Genomic DNA, 19,842 nt, shown 5'->3' with positions numbered 1-19,842 from the left:
CCAGCCTAAAATCCCCAAAGAGCAACCTATGCAGATGTAGAAGCACAGTGGCCACAAAAAAACTCCCTAGGAAGAAACCTAGAGAGGAACCAGGCTCAGAGCGGTGACCAGTCCTCTTCTGGCCATACCGGGTGACAGGTAGCCTAGTGGTTAGAGCAACTGAAAGGTTGCAATATCGAATCCCCGAGCTGACAAAGTAAAAATCTGTGGTTCTGCCCCTGAACAAGGCCGTTAACCCACTGTTCCTAGGCCGTCATTGAAAATAAGAATTTGTTCTTAACTAACTTGCCTGGTTAAATAAAGGTTAAAAAAAGAAAGATAAAAAATAAAATAAAATACACTACTATTCAAAAGTTTGGGGTCACTTAGAAATGTCCTTGTTTTTGAAAGAAAAGTACATTTCTTGTCCATTAAAAAAATGTCAAATTGATCCGAAATACAGTGTAGACATTGTTAATGACTATTGTAGCTGGAAACGCCTGAAGATCTCGTACAATGCTGTGTACTACTCCCTTCCCAGAACAGCGCAAACTGGCTCTAACCAGAAAAGTTTTCAAAAGTTTGGGCTCAATTAGAAATGTCCTTGTTTTGAAAGAAAAGCACTGTTTTTTGGCCGCCATTAAAATAACATCAAATTGATCTGAAATACAGTGTAGACATTGTTATTGTTGTAAATTACTATTGTAGCTGGAAACTGATGATTTTTTAAAATGGAATATCTACGTAGGCCCATTATCAGCAACCATCACTCCTGTGATCCAAAGGCATGTTGTGTTAGCTAATCCAAGTTTATCATTTTAAAAGGCTAATTGATCATTACAAAACCCTTTTGCAATTATGTTAGCACAGCTGAAAACTGTGGTGCTGATTAAAGAAGCAATAAAACTGGCCCTTGCTACTCTGCCTAGAAGGCCAGCATGCCGGAGTCGCCTCTTCACTGTTGACGTTGAGACTGGTGTTAAGTGACCCCAAACTTTTGAATTGAGCTCAGGTGCATCCTGTTTCCATTGATCATCCTTGAGGTGTTTCTACAACTTGATATATAAAATTATTAAATATATATGTATCAGATATAAATCATCAGGATGTGGTAGTCTACTGGTTATGTTCAACACTTCTCCAATCATTGTTGAGATCTGATATTCTGTGCAGCGCAAAACGAGACGTAGGCCTATATCATATTTCTCAAATCCTTTTCAGGCTAAATTCCAGCTGAACATGGAGAGGACAGTTATGCCTAACTACAGTTGTGGCCAAAAGTTTTGAGAATGACACAAATATTAATTTCCACCAAGTTTGCTGCTTCAGTGTCTTTAGATATTTTTGTCAGATGTTACTATGGAAAACTGAAGTATAATTACAAGTGTAAAAGGCTTTAATTGACAATTACATGAATCTGATGCAAAGAGTCAATATTTGCAGTGTTGACCCTTCTTTTTCAAGACATCTGCAATCCGCCCTGGCATGCTTTCAAATAACATCTGGGCCACATCCTGACTGATGGCAACCCATTCTTCCATAATCAATGCTTGGAGTTTGTCAGAATTTGTGGGTTTTGTTTGTCCAACCACCTCTTGAGGATTGACCACAAGGCCAGGGGAGTTTCCTGGCCATGGGCCCAAAATATCGATGTTTTGTTCCCCGAGCCACTTAGTTATCACTTTTGCCTTATGGCAAGGTGCTCCATCATGCTGGAAAAGGCATTGTTCGTCACCAAACTGTTCCTGGATGGTCGGGAGAAGTTGCTCTCGGAGGATGTGTTGGTACCATTCTTTATTCATGGCTGTGTTCTTAGGCAAAATTGTGAGTGAGCCCACTCCCTTGGCTGAGAAGCAACCCCACACATGAATGGTCTCAGGATGCTTTACTGTTGGCATGACACAGGACTGATGGTAGCGTTCACCTTGTCTTCTCCGGACAAGTTTTTTCCGGATGCCCCAAACAATCTGAAGGGGGATTCATCAGAGAAAATGACTTTACCCCAGTCCTCAGCAGTCCAATCCCTGTACCTTTTGCAGAATATCAGTCTGTCCCTGATGTTTTTCCTGGAGAGAAGTGGCTTCTTTGCTGTCCTTCTTGATACCAGGCCATCCTCCAAAAGTCTTCGCCTCACTGTGCGTGCAGATGCACTCACACCTGCCTGCTGCCATTCCTGAGCATGCTCTGTACTGGTGGTGCCCCGATCCCGCAGCTGAATCAACTTTAGGAGACGGTCCTGGCACTTGCAGGACTTTCTTGGGCGCCCTGAAGCCTTCTTCACAACAATTGAACCGCTCTCCTTGAAGTTCTTGATGATCCGATAAATGGTTGATTTAGGTGCAATCTTACTGGCGGCAATATCCTTGCCTGTGAAGCACTTTTTGTGCAAAGCAATGATGACGGTATGTGATTCCTTCCAGGTAACCATGGTTGACAGAGGAAGAACAATGATTCCAAGCAACACCCTCCTTTGAAGCTTCCAGTCTGTTATTCGAACTCAATCAGCATGACAGAGTGATCTCCAGCCTTGTCCTCGTCAACACTCACGAGAGAATCACTGACATGATGTCAGCTGGTCCTTTTGTGGCAGGGCTGAAACGCAGTGGAAATGTTTTTGGGGGATTCAGTTCATTTGCATGGCAAAGAGGAACTTTGCAATTAATTGCAATTCATCTGATCACTCCTTATAACATTCTGGAGTATATGCAAATTGCCATCACACAAACTGAGGCAGCAGACTCTGTGAAAATGTATATTTGTGTCATTCTCAAAACTTCTGGACACGACTGTACAATGAAAAAAATATAAACGCAACATGTAAAGTGTTGGTCCCATGTTTCATGAGCTGAAATAAAAAATCTCAGAAATTTTCCAATACACACAAAAAGCCTATTTCTCTCAAATTGTGTGCACAAATATGTTTACGTCCCTGTTAGTGAGCATTTCTCCTTCGCCAAGATAACCCATCCACCTGACAGGTGTGACAGCATAATCATTACACAGCTGCACCTTGTGCTGAGGACAATAAAAGGACACTTTAAAAATGTACAGTTTTGTTACACAACACAATGCCACAGATGTCTCAAGTTTTGAGGGAGCGTGCAATTGGCATGCTGACTGCAGGAATGTCGACCAGAGCTGTTGCCAGAGAATTATATTTATGTCTGTAATAAAGCCCTTTTGTGGGTAAAAACTCATTCTGATTGGCTGGACCTGGCTCCCCAGTGGGTGGGTCTGGCTGCCAAGGACCTATGCCTTCCAAGGCCCACACATGGTTGCACCCCTGCCCAGTCACGTGAAATCTACAGGTTAGGGCCTAATTCATTTCAATTCACTGATGTCCTTATTATATATTTTTTTATTACATTGAATGTTTATTTAACTAGGCAAGTCAGTTAAGAACAAAATCTTATTTACAATGACGGCCTACCGGGGAACAGTGGGTTAACTGCATTGTTCAGGGGCAGAAAGACAGATTTGTACCTTGTCAGCTCAGGGATTCGATCTAGCAACCTTTCGGTTACTGGCCCAACGCTCTAACCACCAGGCTACCTGCTGCCCCTTATATGAACTGTAACTCAGAAAAATCGTTGAAATTGTTGCATGTTGTGTTAATATTTATGTACAATAAACATTCAAGAAACTGGTGAAGAGCTACAAAAGTAAGAATATAGCCCTATTAGACTGAAAGATAATGGAATTTCATCAAACTTATGAGCTCCTGAGTGGCGCAGCGGTCTAAGGTACTGCATCTCAGTGCTAGAGGCATCACTACAGACACCCTGGTTAGATTCCAGGCTGTATCACAACCGGCCGTGATTGGGAGTCCCATAGGGCGGCGCACAATTGGCCAAGTGTCGTCTGGGTTTGGCCGGTGTAGGCCGTCATTGTAAATAATAATTTGTTCTTAACTGACTTGCCTAGTTAAATAAAGGTTAATAATAATCATTGTGAGGCTCTCCATGAGCATTAGCTGCTACTTCACTCAATCCTGTTTTAAAAAGTCTCCCTGTGTGACATTCCTTGAGACCAACCAGAAATGTTTCCTTGGCCAAATATTCCCAGATTTTCATAAAATCAGCCAAACATGTTCTCTCGTTTCTGCATCACCAAATGTTGCCCGAGACAAAAGAGTAGGCTAGGTGAGCATCAATCACTAGTTCGGTGCAACAGACTGCAGGGGTGTAGTGCTGCAAGAGTGATGAGCCGCCACAATGGTGTTTGTTTAGTAAAGGTAGATCAATGTCTTGGACGATCACCTACTGATTAATTAGTAGTCCACATAACCAAATATTATAGCATAACATTACTGTTACAACAAAAACAACACCTAATTTCTTACGAGATTTTAGAATGGTTTGCTGAATCGTCTCAAACTCAAAAGCACGCCATTAGGCAGAATGTGCTTTGATTAAAACAAAATACAGGAAGTCTATATAATTTAACACCATCTGCTCTAATTTGCTTACCAAACAGTAATTCGAGAAGATTTAAATGCATATTCCCATGAAATTGATTGAGATCGAACGATTGGCATGCAGAAACAGCTTGGTCATTTCACTGGTAAAACGCAAAGAATTATAATTCAATATTGACAGTGATGATGCCATGGCCTATTTTGAAATGAGGTATGCCTAACTTGGTGATTGAGGTTATTAAACATTTTCAACGTTCTTGAGACAATGTGTGGGCAAAGGCAGGCGTTACAAGTTTAGAAAGTTTTGCCTCGCAGTGAAGTCTTGAGTTTTTCAGGGATGTGTGATGTCAGATTTACAGAATTCAACCTAGCAATAGACTGGGTCATAACTTATGGAGGTTTAATTTATGAAGATAACTTATAGATAGAACCTGCTCTTACCATGACTAAGAGTTGTCCTAATCTTCTCCTCCTCTTCTTCTTCATCTTTAATGTTGACATTCAGCTCCAGTGTTTGACTGCAGTCCTCCAGCTTCACTGATGCCATCTCTGGATCCTGCAGAGCAAACTGGGCTCCACTGTCACAATCAGGACCCAGCGACTGTAGGTTTCTACTCAGTGTGGAAGGAGAGTGGCAGGCTGGGTTTGTCCTCACTGTTGATGTTACCGACCTCAGACTTAATCTGAGTCGGCCTGTAGTAATAAAGAGAAACGGACACTAAAGTTATTTTCTTGACAGTTCTGGCACTTTATTCTGTAAAAATATTTTCTCTCTTTTCTTGTTCAATTATCTAATTTCAGTAGATCAGGTAGCTAATCCTTGATAAAACATTCATTCACATTAGACACAAAGTACACATTTTAAATTGCACAACATAAGAGCACTTAATCTATAGTAGATTTCCTAAATTCACATAAGAGTCAAAAAACATTTAGTACAAGGTTACAGTATGTTTCAGGCAGCACTATGTACTATTTTCCTGAATAACCTTGTCTTCACTGTATTATTTCACTCACAAAAACCAATTGTATTTCCCGTTCACACCATAGTAAGAATTATCAGGGATCGTACAATGGCAAGTCAAATTCAAGGATTTAAGTACTTTTTCAAGCACTAATATTTATTTACTTTAAGCCCCGTGTGAAAACCCTGAATTATAGATAAATATAGAAACAACTGAATGTGTCTGAATATTAGTACACATGTAAAGGACTGATAATCATTACATTCAGCTTCAAAACTGTAGAGCAACTGAAATGTTCTCTCTCTGATGAGGCACTACCTGTACTGAAGTCCGTTGATGCAGACCTCCTATGGTATCATGGCGGTCCGCAAACAAACATTTAAGGTCCATGTCTGTCTAATTCTGTACAAAGAAAATAAACCAATAAATCCTTATTAACTTCTACCACACCCTCCCCTTCCCCAAAAACCCTCCCACACCCCCAATAAACTTTATCAATAGATCCATTTCTGTGTTTGCAAACATTGGGGTCTATATCATGCTGAAACAATCCACCCCCAGGTTATCCAGCTTATCAAAAACCATACCGACAGTAACATCTGTTACCCCCAACAACTCTGCTGCAGTTTACAAGATAACTTTCGAACTGGTATTTCTGCTTTACACAATCCAAGTTGTTGATAACCTTACCAATGAAAGCTATGAAGTATATTTTATTCAATATTAAAGTATCCTTTGTCACAGCGTATTTATGGGTGCAAGATTTCTGAACAGCCCTCGAAACCATGTCAGGACTAGTAGAAAGACCAGTTCTGACAGTAGGTCCTCTTACTACAGGACCAGCCATGGAAGCTCCATCAGTCTGACAGTTGGTCCTCTTACTACAGGACCAGCCATGGAAGCTCCATCAGTCTGACAGTAGGTCCTCTTACTACAGGACCAGCCACTTGGCACATCTTTTCACACAACAGCTACATGTTCCATTCTTTGGCATTTAAAAACACCGTGATGATTCTCCGTTGCTGCTCCAGTTTCAACTGTTCTGCCTGCGGCTATGGAAGCCTGACCTGTTCACCAGACGTGCTGTTTTCAACTCTCTAGAGACAGCAGGAGCGGTAGAGATACTCTGAATGATCGGCTATGAAAAGCCAACTGACATTTACTCCTGAGGTGCTGACCTGTTGCACCCTCGACAACCACTGTGATTATTATTATTTGACACTGCTTGTCATCTATGAACATTTGAACATCTTGGCCATTTTCTGTTATAATCTCCAGCCAGAAGAGGTCTGGCCACCCCTCATAGCCTGGTTCCTCTCAAGGTTTCTTCCTAGGTTCTAGCCTTTTTAGAGAGGTTTCCCTAGCCACTGTGCTTCTACACTTTGCTGTTTGGGGTTTTAGGCTGGGTTTCTGTAAAGCACTTTGTGACATCAGCTGATGTAAGAAGGGCTTTATAAATACATTTGATTGGTTGATTGATGAGGCTGGGTCAAATTCTCTGACATGGAAGCTAAGGAATCCTATTCTGTACTTTTCCAGACAAAACCTTCTCAAACCTCAACAGCACTGATAAGCTTTCACTTCTTTAACCCTCTTTCCTACTGATCAACCTTTAGGCTTCAACCACTGTCTCCTTCACATGTTCTTTAACAATATCATCCATGGACATAGATATTGGGACCTCAGATTACTCCTTTCAATTTAGCATAAGCTCCAGGGTCATGGCTTCTGAGCTTTGTCCCATTATGATTTTCCAATTGAAGAATCTTCCCTTGCTGAACCTGACTAGCACATGATATTAACAATCTACCATCTTAACTTCATCTCTCTTTTTATGGCCTTGGTTAATCAGGGAGTAAATGAGGCCCTGTGGTCTCCTCAAACACCATCCCAACTTTCCACTGTGACACATTTTTACTCTAGCTCCCTGCCTTGGGCCTCTTTAGAGTTTCTATACTACATGCGCCACTGCTTCCAGTATCATTATCTCTGTTCTTCCTATGTTTTTTCACTACAGACCATTCACATTCTAGGCCCTCATCCTCCCGCTCCATATCATCACAACTGTCCCCCACATTGATCGCATTCCAGCACAGCTGTTGCTTCTCAAACTCTCTCCATTTCCATTGTTTCAGGAGTGTCAAACTCATTCCATTGAGGACCGAGTCTCCGCGGGTTTTATTTTTTTCCTTTCAATTAAAACCTAGACAATCAGATGAGGGGAGTTCCTTACTAATTAGTGACATTAATTAATTAATCAAGTACAAGGGTGGAGCGAAAACCCGCAGAAACTTGGTCCTCCATGGAATGAGTTTGATACGTGCTCCGATTCATCCGCATTAATCGACGCCATTCCATGCAGTTGGCCTCACTCTCCAAATGGTGAAGGATAACTTCAGTTAGCTTCCCTCTATTTTGACACTCTACCACACAGCCTCGTGTCGCCATTTCACCACGAGCAAACGCCTAGAGAGACGACCGAAACCGTTGAAGCCGCCATTTGACTTCCGAACCATCCTGATTTCGCGAGCTTACATTAACGAAACAGTGTATGTAAACTCGCGAGATCAGGACGGTTCGGACGAGGCTATTTACCAGCTCATAAACAACATTTGACACAAAACCAAGAACGTGTTAAAACGAACTCAAAAAAGTGGAATCTTTATGAAATTACTTTGACGAAATTATGTACATACACTCAGACAAACCCAAAGTCTACCTAAGTGACTTGTAAAATCGTTTTTAATCACGTTCTTCACTCACTCGGTTTGACCCCAAAATAACACATACAATTAAAACCTTTACCAAACATGATAATACCTTGACGGATTTGTTACCTAGCATGTTATATATTCTTTCGACATTAGACTCTTTAAACGTGCTATTACATACCTACAATAATACAGTTGAAACGGACACAACCACTATCGACATAACACAGTTCTGTCGTTTTCTACCCGGAACTTCCTGTTCCCCTCTACGACAGTACAACAGGGTCATCTTCTTCTCTGGTATACTGACATTTACACAAATATAACGTGTCTGCCGCCACCTACTGTACGGTTAGTAAACTGTAGAGAAAGATACACGTCCAATGCGGATAAGGGGAGGGGGAACAACGACATCAAAACAAAATACAAAAATAGATAAATAAAAATATCCCACTCCTTCAGTCACAGTCCTATTCAAATCATATCCCTACACAGTCTCATGGGCCTCGTAGGGAGGAACATCTTCAGTCACAGTCCTATTCAATTCACATCCCTACACAGTCTCATGGGCCTCGTAGGGAGGAACATCTTCAGTCAGTATTCCCTGCAATCAGTGGTGTAAAGTACTTAAGTACAAATATTTTAAGTACTACATAAGCCGTTTTTTGGGGTATCTGTACTTTACTTTTGACAACTACTTTTACTCCACTACATTCCTAAAGAAAATAAGGTACTTTCTACTCCATACATTTTCCCTGAAACCCAAAAGTTCTCGTTACATTTTGAATGATTAGCAGGACAGGAAAATTGTTCAGTTCACGCATCACTACTGAATCTGATCTGGCGGACTCACTAAACACAAATACTTTGTTAGTAAATTATGGGTGTGATCTTACATTCAATCTGGAGTGGCAGAGTGCGCTTGGGCGTTCGTAAATTCAGAGCGGTGTCAGATTGTCAGTTCGTATCGCTCTCGGAGCGTTCAGAGCCACACTGGACGCTCTGGCGGAGGAGTAGGGTTTTATTTATTACATTATTTATTCTTTTACTTTTGATAATTAAGTATATTTTAGCAATTACATTTACATTTGATACTATGTATATGTTAAACTAAATACTTTTAGACTTTTACTCAAGTAGTATTTTACTGGGTGGCTTTTACTTTAACAGGAAAGGACTCAAGTATCTTTACTTTTACTCAAGTATGACAATTGGGTATTTTTTCCACCACTGCGTGCAATGCTTCCAATTTCAATTCCTGAACTCCCAAAAACTTTCAGCCGCAAATACAATTAATCTTTACAATCGGTATCCTTCAACTGGTAAACAACATTATGAATCTCAACAGGTTGCTGGCCATCCACTGCCATAGCTTCCTCAGCACCAATCCCTCTTTCAACTATTTCCTGCGCCTCCCAGTAGGAGACCTACCGTACAGTTTCTTGATGTGGATGTTCCCTGATATAAAAACAATTGATATATGCCATTGGTCAGTTCCGGTGTTATGAAACTGATGGAGAATATTTGATGGGGGGAAAAAAGTATTTATTTAACTAGGCACATAGCATACACATAGCATACATAACAGGTTAGGATAATTAAAGTGGCAGGTTAGGATAATTAGTGGCAGGTTAGGATAATTGACGTGGCGGTTAGGAGACTGAGGTTAAGGTTAGGAAAAAGGTTAAGGTTAGGTTTAGCTACAATGCTACGTTTGTCAACAACTGTTGTCCCCAACGCAAAAGAAACGGCCACGGACGAATAGGGAGCATCAATTGGTGTAAACTTGATATCATGAAACACCCGATATCAGAGAACGGCCCTAATTGCGGTCTGCAATTACACCCTTCTCGGATCAAGGGGTCAGGCTTCCAGTCTATAAGCATGCTTTCCCCTGTGCTCAGAGGGCATTTTCCGTACTGCAGTTCAGCTGAAGAAGGGCCCAATTCCCATTGATGGCCCCATAGCGAAGTCACATTTTTAAAAAAAGACAATTTGGTTATCAAGTTTGTAAATAAAAAATCCATTGAATTATTCAAGTAATTGCCTTAAGAGTCAGATTTTTTCCCATCACTGACAGCCAAAGTTATGAACTATTTTAGATTCAAGCTGTGAGGTGGGTGAGCTTATGCCACATGCAGATGCTGAAGGGAAAACACACCTCTTGATCTGCGTGTTTATAATGTAGGTCAAGGTGCAGCCTCGTCTCATAGACTAGATGTAACATAGTAAATATAAATCCTGGACTCTCAAAACAGTGTGATATATTATGTTTTTATGGTTACATAAGACAGATGGTTACTTAATAAATGGAATTTGGTGGTGCTGTATTGTAACAGTGAGCTGAGCCAGTTGAAAGTATTGTCACCAGGGATATATTGTTGGTGACTGTGTGTTCCTTCATTAGTTTTGTGTTTTTTATTCATTTATTTCTGGTACTCTCCTACCTGAGAGGCATGAGGCCTGTGTGGCGTTGCACTGTTAAAATCATCCCAGTGTGGAGATGAAACACCTGTGTGTTGCAAAGCCACATGCTCTGTCCTCTCTGATCTACCTAGGTGTTATAATGTGGGTAATACAGAGATAATACTAATACCGAGAGAACCACTGCTCTATCTAGGTGATTTAATGTGAATAATACTAATACAGAGATAACCATTGAACATGCATTTCCATTATTTCATTGTTTACCACTTCAGTTCCTTAAATTTGTAGTTTAAAACATATACAGGGCATTATACAAGACCCCATGACGACATTTTCCACATTTTGTTACGTTACAGCCTTATACGAAAATTGATTAAATGCATTTTTCCCCCCTCATCAATATACACACTATACCCCATAATGACAAAGCGAAAACAGGTTTTTAGAAATATTTTCCAATTTATAAAAATGAACAGCTTATTTGCATAAGTATTCAGACCCTTTGCTCAGACTCGAAATTGAGCTCAAGTGCATCCTGTTTCCATTGATCATCCTTGAGATGTTTCTACAACTTGACTGGAGTCCACATGTAGTAAATTCAAATGATTGGACATGATTTGGAAAGGAACACACCTGTATATATAAGGTCCCACAGTTGACAGTGCATGTCAGAGCAAAAACCAAGCAATGAAATCAAAGAAATTGTCCGTCGAGCTTCGAGACAGGTTTGTTGCAAGGCACAGATCTGAGGAAGAAAACCAAAACATTTCTCAAATCTCTGTTGGCTGGGCTCCCTGCTTGTGCCGTCAAACTCCTGCCCCACGTTGGGCGCAAACCTTTTAAGGGCTCCCGAGTGGCGCAGTGGTCTAAGGCACTGCATCACTACAGTCCCTGGTTCGAATCCAGGCTGAATCACATCCAGCCGTGATTGGGAGTCCCACAGGGAAGCGCACAATTGGCCCAGCATCGTCCGGGTTTGGCCGGGGTAGGCCGTCATTTTAAATAACTATTTGTTCTTAACTGACTTGACTAGATAAATAAAGATTAAATTCAACAATTTTAAAAAAGTGGGATGCATTGCCAGCAAAGCCACTACACAACAAGACACTAAACAATACATTAATTGCACTGAAACGGTGCCCACAAACTGTTAGGGCCTACATAAAGCTGTCCCAACAGCATAGTCTCAACAGTTTACCACTGCTACACCTGGCTATCAGCGGAGCCTTGTCTGGCAGCGAAACAGTTCATTCAGTCTCATTCACTGCCTTTAAAAAAAACATTTTCTTGTCAATAGGGGGGCGCTGTTTTCACTTTGGAAAAAATCGTGCCCAAATTAAACGGCCTCGTACAATATGCATATTATTATTACTATTGGATAGAAAACACTGTGAAGTTTCTAAAACCGTTTGAATTATATCTGTGAGTAAAACAGAACTCATTTGGCAGCAAACTTCCATACAGGAAGTGAAAAATCTGAAAACGAGGCTCTGTTTCAGGGCCTGCCTATTCAACTGGCTTTTATTTATCGATATGTATGCAATTCATACGCCTTCCACTAGATGTCAACAGGCAGTGGAAGGTGGAATGGGGTGTCTAGCTTGATCTGAGGTCGAATAAGAGCTTTTGGAGTGACAGGTCCGGTATTTTTCTTTGTCTTTGACGGCGCGCGAGGGACCTCGACATTGTCTTCTGAAAAGCGTTCGGTATACATGGCGAATATCTCCGGCTCTGATTTTATTTGATACATATGATAATAACATCATAAAGTAGGTTTTTTCAACCGAGTTTTATCAGTTTATTGGGACTTTTGGAGTTTTCCGTTCTTTGCGCCAAGAGAGGATGGGAATGTTAGCAACCTTGGCTAGCATTGTGGCGCGAATTCGACAGAAGAAATGGACATTCTAAAACCAAACAACGATTTATTCTGGAAATAGGACTCCTTGTACAACATTCTGATGGAAGCTCAGCAAAAGTAAGAAAACATTTATGATGTTATTTCGTATTTCTGTGGAATATGTAGAATCCAACAGGGCGGAGATTATGTGAGCGCTGTCTCACAATAATGTATTTTGTATGTTGTAGTAAAGTTATTTTTACAAATCTAACACAGCGGTTGCATTAAGAACCAGTGTATCTTTCATTTGCCATACAACAAGTATTTTTATGTAAAGTTTATGATGAGTTCTTTGGTCAGATTAGGTGAGTGTCCAAAATATCTCTGGACATTCTGGGAAAATGTTGCTACGTATTCACAATGTACAACCACGATTTGCAGCTCTAAATATGCACATTTTCGAACAAAACATAAATGTATTGTATAACATGTTATAAGACTGTCATCTGATGAAGTTGTCCAAAGGTTAGTGATTCATTTTATATTTATTGCTGGTTTTTGCGAAAGCTACCTTTGCGGTGAATAAATGCCGTTGTGTGTTTGGCTATTGTGGTAAGCTAATATAATTCTACATTGTGTTTTCGCTGTAAAACACTTAAAAAATCTGAAATATTGACTGGATTCACAAGATGTTTATCTTTCATTTGCTGTACACCATGTATTTTTCATAAATGTTTTATGATGAGTATTTATGTATTTCACATTGCCCTCTAATTATTCTGGCTGTTTTGGTGCTATTTTTGATGGTGGCTGCAATGTAAAACTATGATTTATACCTCAAATATGCACATTTTCGAACAAAACATAAATGTATTGTATAACATGTTATAAGACTGTCATCTGATGAAGTTGTTTCTTGGTTAGTGACTAATTTTATCTCTATTTTGTCGGTTTTGTGAAAGCTACCTATGCGGTGGAAACATGGTGAAAATATGCGGTTGTGTGTTTGGCTATTGTGGTTAGCTAATAGAAATACATATTGTGTTTTCGCTGTAAAACATTAAAAAAATCGGAAATGATGGCTGGATTCACAAGATGTTTATCTTTCATTTGCTGTATTGGACTTGTGATTTCATGAAAATTATATTATATGATATCCCTGTCCCGTTAGGCTAGGCTATGCTAGTCAGCTTTTTTGATGAGGAGGATCCCGGATCCGGGAGGGTGATGAAGTAGACAAATGTGGTTTCTACTGACAATTGAGATGTACAAACTATGGCATAAGGGGACGAAAAGCGGATAAGAGGCAATCTGTAATTTCGATTAAGACATTAATGAGCGAGCAAGGACGGACGTAGTCAATATAACTATTTGTTCACCACTTTTGAAATGCACAGCGACAAAATTCAGAACATGGGCCGTTCTTACAGTGTTCTCCCTGTGCGCCAAGTCAAAACCGTAGGATAAATAAAGGGGCATATAAGCAGACAATGAAAACCCTTACAATATTCAATGATTACATTTCTCTAAAACAGGTTATAGGCTACATGTGAACCACCAAGTCAGAACAGTGGGCAAAATGAAGAGGTGAAAATAGAGGTGAGGCACACAAGGTGAGGCACATGGGCTACTAACATCTTACTACACAACACACACTTAGTATTAGTTTCTTAGCTACAGTATACACATCTCCCTGGCATGTTACATCATTTATGCAACAGCAGACAAGACATTTTTTGACTCACCTTGTTGTGTTGTGCTCACTTGAACAGGAAGGTGGCGCGGCAGTCCTTCGTGGGCATATTTTGTCATCAAACTTTGTCATCAAAGTCTGGCTTTCTCTGGATTTATGGTGCTTTCAAGACAACTGGGAACTCAGTAAAAAAGAATATGACGTCAGTGATCTTCAGGTCGTAGCTGTAGAAAAAGGCCTGAGTTCCCAATTTACAATTCCGAGTTGGATGAAAGTTCAAAAAGTATTTTCTCAGTCGTAGCTTGTTTTCCCCGAGTTCGTAGTTGTCTTGAACTCACTCAAGTCAGATTTTGCAGAACCGAGTTAAGTTGTTTTGTGCGCGGCACAAATCAAGCTTCATTGACAGCACGGCCAATGTTAAATGTTTACAAATTTAAACTAGGAAAAGAGCCCCTTAATCTTAGACTTGGGACCACACAGCCACTCAACTGAATAGCAGGCTAATGATTGCTTTGCAAAGCTTGCAGTTAGCCACTGATTCCTTGACAAACCACTCATTGTTGAATTTGCAATTTCCAACTTGTTTTGTAATGTTTATGTCCAATGTTTATGTCCAATAATCTATAATTTCTCATTATTTCTCTTCATATGACAAAGACTAAAAAGGATTTGCCAGTAGATTGTCGACTTGATTCATGATGATGACTGCTAAATCAGATTTTGAAAGTATGATGTTGACATGATCAGTCCAATCAAAGCGACTGTAGATATCACATGATTTGATGTTATTTTATCTGTGGACAATGACCTTGAGCCTTCTTGGATGGGCACTTCTAATGTAACTCTATGGCAGCACCCACGGGGCTTGAATTTTCAAGTTCTACCCTTAGACTTGGCAGTGACATATTGTCCCCATGAATGACAGAACACTGAGCCAATCACGGCACAACGCTCCGTATTTTCTGCTGGCTTGCCCAACCTCCACAGAAAGCACTGAGCTAGGCTGAAACACCTGCATTTTGGAGCTGCCTTACTCAAGAAAACAAAAAAGAGACCATGTTTGTATGCGGCTTTATTAATAACTCAATTATTTGTGGGAGGTTTTTAACAGATCAACAGATCATTTTTTCCCCTCACATTATCGCTAAAACTGTGGGGCTCAAAACAGGTGGCTCACCTGCCCTGAATGATGGGTCGCCACTGAACTTATCTAGAACACTGCAGTCCGTCTGGGTGTTTAACCTTCCCAAGTTCCCCCATGTCACCCTGCTCCTCCGTACATTCCACTGGCTTCCAGCCGAAGCTCACATCCACTACAAGACAATGGTGTTTACTTACGGTGCAGCAAGAAGAACAGCCCCATCTCTACCTTCAGGCTATGCTCCAACCCTGTATCCCAACCTGAGCACTCAGTTCTACCACCCCTGGTCTCATGGCCGTCCCACTGCTACAGGAGGTCAAGCTCCCTTTCAGCCCAGTCAAAGCACTTCTCTGTCCTGGCACCCCAATGGTGGCACCAGCTTCCCTCTGATGCTAGGACAGCAGAGTCCCTCCCCATCTGCCCGAAAAGGTCTGAAACCCTACGTCTTTAAAGAGTATCCCCCCAAAATACTAATAATACTAATACAAATAATAATAATAATGTGACACTGACTAATTGAGGAGAAATGTATTTACTGTGATATGTGGTTGTCTCACCTGGCTATCTTAAGATGAATGTACTTAATGTACTGGTGACAACACAGGGTCAGAGAGAACTCCTGACTGTAGTCATACAAAAACACTCCCGGCACTCAGCCCATAAGAACCATTCATACTGTCAGATCTAATATGAAGAACTGAATACAACCATAAGAACCATTCATACTGTCAGATCTAATATGAAGAACTGAATACTAAAGAGAAGAAGAGGTTGACCAGTACATATTCATGTAACTTTATTTTTCATTGGCAGATCAATAAAGTTTGCTTCAATGCAGTTATCCAAACACATTCATGATCAGTAACTAAAATAACTCATCTAGTTTTAAAGACAATTAATAAACATGTATTCATTTCATAAACTGTGTCTCATTAAATAAAGTTGTAAAACAATACCCCCAAACTAGTGGTGAAAAGTGATCATCACACCATCTTTATCTGATACATGTTAGGGGCGGAAGGTAGCCTCGTGGTTAGAGCATTGGGCCAGTAACCAAAAGGATGCTAGATCGAATGCCCGAGCTGACAAGGTAAAGATCTGTTGTTCTTCCTCTGAACAAGGCACTGTTCCTTGGCCATCATTGTAAATAAGAATTTGTTCTTAACTGACTTGCCTAGTTAAACAAAGGTTCAATAAAAAAAAAAGTGTATACTAGCTCCTTCCCACAGAATACTGCAGAGGGACAACCTGGTCTCAGAGCAAAACGTATTATATTATATAAAAAATATCCATGCCACTCCATTTAGTATGTTAGGTAACATTACATTGGACTATCACAGTAAATAAACTGCACTAAAAAATAAACTAAACATGTAAAGTGTTGGTTTCATGAGCTGAAATAAAATCCAGCATTGTTCCATATGCACAAAAAGCTAATGTCTCTCAAATGTTGTGCACAACTTTGTTTATATCCCTGTTAGTGAGCATTTCAGCCTTTGTCAAGATAATCCATCCACCTGACAGGTGTGGCATATCAAGATGCTGATAAAACAGCATTATCATTACACAGGTGCACCTTGTGCTGGGGGACAATAAAAGGCCACACAACATCACAGATGTCTCAAGTTTAGGGAATGTGCAATTGTCATGATGACTGCAAGAATGTCCACCAGAGCTGTTGCCAGAGAACTCAATATTTATATCTCTACCATAAGTCACCTCTAACGTCCTTTTAGAGAATTTGGCAGTACATCCAACCGGCCTCACAACTGCAGATCACATGTAACCACGGCAGCCCAGGACCTCTTCACCTGCAGGATTGTCTGGGAGGGGGGGCGCCGAGTAGTATTCCTGTCTGTAATAAAGACCTTTTCTGGGGAAAAACTCATGCTGAGTGGCTGGGCCTGGCTCCCAAGTGGGCCTATGCCCTCCCAAATCCCACCCATGGCTGAGCCCCTGCCCAGTCCTGTGAAATCCATAGATTAGGGCCTCATTTATTTCAATTGACTGATTTCCTTATACGAACTGTAAATCTTTGAAATTGTTGCGTTTAGATTGTTATTCAGTATAATACTACGTATCGTATGTTATGAATTACAATTCGAATGTTATTTTACGCATTGATATTCATACAATATGTTACGAACTTGTAATATGTATGATATGTTACGAATTCCAATTTGTTCTTGCTAACTTTAGCTAGGTTACGGGTGAGGGGTTTAACTTCTTGTGGCTGCAGGGGCAGTATTGAGTAGCTTGGATGAAAGGTGCACAGAGGTGCCCAGAGTAAACGGCCTGCTCCTCAATCATAGTTTCTAATATATGCATATTATTAGTAGTATTGGATGGAAAACACTCTGAAGTTTCTAAAACTGTTTGAATTATGTCTGAGTATAACAGAACTCATATGGCAGGCAAAAACCTGAGAAAAAATCCAAACAGGAAGTGGAAATTATTAGGCTGGTCGATTTTCAACCAAGATCCCATTGAAATCACAGCGAGATATGAATGAGTTTTCACTTCCTACGGCTTCCACTAGATGTCAACCGTCTGTAGAACTGAAGGGGGGTCGAATGAGAGAGGAATTAGTCAGGTCTGCCATGACCTGACCATTCTTTGACCATGCGCGTGCGTTCACATAAAAGAGGGAGCTCTGATCCATCGCTCATCTGAAGTCAATGTAATTCTCCGGTTGGAAAGTTATTCAAGATTTATGTTAACAACATTCTAAAGATTGATTCAATACATCGTTTGACATGTTTCTACTGACTGTTACGGAACTTTTGGACATTTCGTCAGCTTTTAGGGAATGCGCTTCGTGACTTTGGAATTGTTTACCAAACGCGCTAACAAAAGTAGCTAATTGGACATAAATAACGGACATTATCGAACAAATCAAGCATTTATTGTGGACCTGGGATTCCTGGGAGTGCATTCTGATGAAGATCATCAAAGGGAACATTTATCATGTAATTTCCGGTTTCTGTTGACTCCAACATGGCGGCTAATTTGACTATTGTTCTGAGCGCCGTCCCAGATTATTGCATGGTTTGCTTTTTCCGTAAAGTATTTTTGAAAATCGTACACAGCAGTTGCTTTAAGGAGAGGTATATCTATAATTCCATGTGTATAAGTTGTATAATCATCTACATTTATGATGAGTATTTCTGTTGAATCGATGTGGCTATGCAAAATCACTGGATGTTTTTGGAACTAGTGAATGTAACGCGCCAATGTAAACTCAGATTTTTTTATATAAATATGAACTTTATCAAACAAAACATACATGTATTGTGTAACATGAAGTCCTATGATTGTCATCTGATGAAGATCATCAAAGGTTAGTGATTCATTTTATCTCTATTTGTGCTTTTTGTGACTCCTATCTTTGGCTGGAAAAATGGCTGTGCTTATTGTGGTTTGGTGTGACCTAACAATCGTTTGTGGTGCTTTCGCTGAAAAGCATATTTAAAAATCAGACAATTTGGTGGGATTAACAACAAGATTACCTTTTAAATGGTATAAGTCATGTATGTCTGAGGAATTTGAATTATTAGATTTGTTTTTTTGAATTTGGCGCCCTGCACTTTCACTGGCTGTTGTCATATCGATCCCGTTACCGGGATTGCAGCCCTAAGAAGTTTTAAGGTAGAGTTAAATGGGTTTAGGGAAAAGATTAGCTAACATGCTAACATAGCTAAAAAGTAATAAGTAGTTACAAAGTTGCTATGAGCTATAATGCTAAAGTCCTCCTTGATAAGATTCAAACACGCAGCTTTTGGTTAGACGTTTGACTTACACGCCCACCCCTCCACAGAGCAGGAGTAAGGCTTCTCCCGTGTGTATCCATTGGTGTGTTAAGATGCTATGGTGAGAGAAACTCACCCAAGTCAGAGCAGACGTAAGCAGGCTTCTCTCATTCGTGTGTTCTCTGATGAATTTTTAGCTCATTTGATGTTTTGAAGCATTTTACACAGTCAGAGCAGACGTAAGGCTTCTCTCCTGTGTGTATACGTTGGTGTGTTTTTAAGGTGCCCAGATGAGAGAAACTCGCCCCACAGTCATAGCAGAAGAAAGGCTTCTCTCCTGTGTGTAAACGTTCATGTGATTTTAAGGTGGAAGGGTGAGAGAAACTAGTTCCACAGTCAGGGCAGACGCAAGGCTTCTCTCCTGTGTGTGTTCGCTGATGAGATTTTAGCTCATATAATGTTTTAAAACATTTTCCACAGTCAGAGCAGACGTAAGGCTTCTCTCCTGTGTGTATACGTTGGTGTGTTTTTAAGTTGGTACGTTGAGAGAAACTCGCCCCACAGTCAGAGCAGAAGAAAGGCTTCTCTCCTGTGTGTATACGTTCATGTGTTTTTAAGTCGTAAAGGTGAGAGAAACTAGTTCCACAGTCAGGGCAGACGTAAGGCTTCTCTCCTGTGTGTGTTCTCTGATGAACTTTTAGCTGAGCGTATGTTTTAAAACGTTTTCCACAGTCAGAGCAGGAGTAAGGCTTCTCTCCTGTATGTATACGTTCATGTGTTTTTAAGTTGGAAAGTGTAGAGAAACTAGTTCCACAGTCAGGGCAGACGTAAGGCTTCTCTCCTGTGTGTGTTCTCTGATGAACTTTTAGCTGAGCGTATGTTTGAAAACGTTTTCCACAGTCAGAGCAGGAGTAAGGCTTCTC

General features: G+C 40.5%; 1 long non-coding RNA gene across 1 annotated transcript; it reads right to left on the bottom strand.

Moving 5' to 3' along the window:
• Positions 1-5,040: 5,040 nt before the first annotated feature.
• Positions 5,041-8,290, bottom strand: LOC120040805. Its single transcript, XR_005475775.1, has 3 exons — positions 8,254-8,290; positions 5,680-5,763; positions 5,041-5,089 (listed from the first exon to the last, which is right to left on the bottom strand). It is a non-coding gene; the product is annotated as an uncharacterized LOC120040805 (long non-coding RNA).
• Positions 8,291-19,842: the final 11,552 nt, after the last annotated feature.

The sequence above is a fragment of the Salvelinus namaycush genome, unplaced genomic scaffold, assembly GCF_016432855.1.
Source record: "Salvelinus namaycush isolate Seneca unplaced genomic scaffold, SaNama_1.0 Scaffold38, whole genome shotgun sequence".
Taxonomy (NCBI): Eukaryota; Metazoa; Chordata; class Actinopteri; order Salmoniformes; family Salmonidae; genus Salvelinus; species Salvelinus namaycush.
Note: the sequence above shows the minus strand (reverse complement) of the source record. Positions and strands in the feature narration are given on the sequence as shown.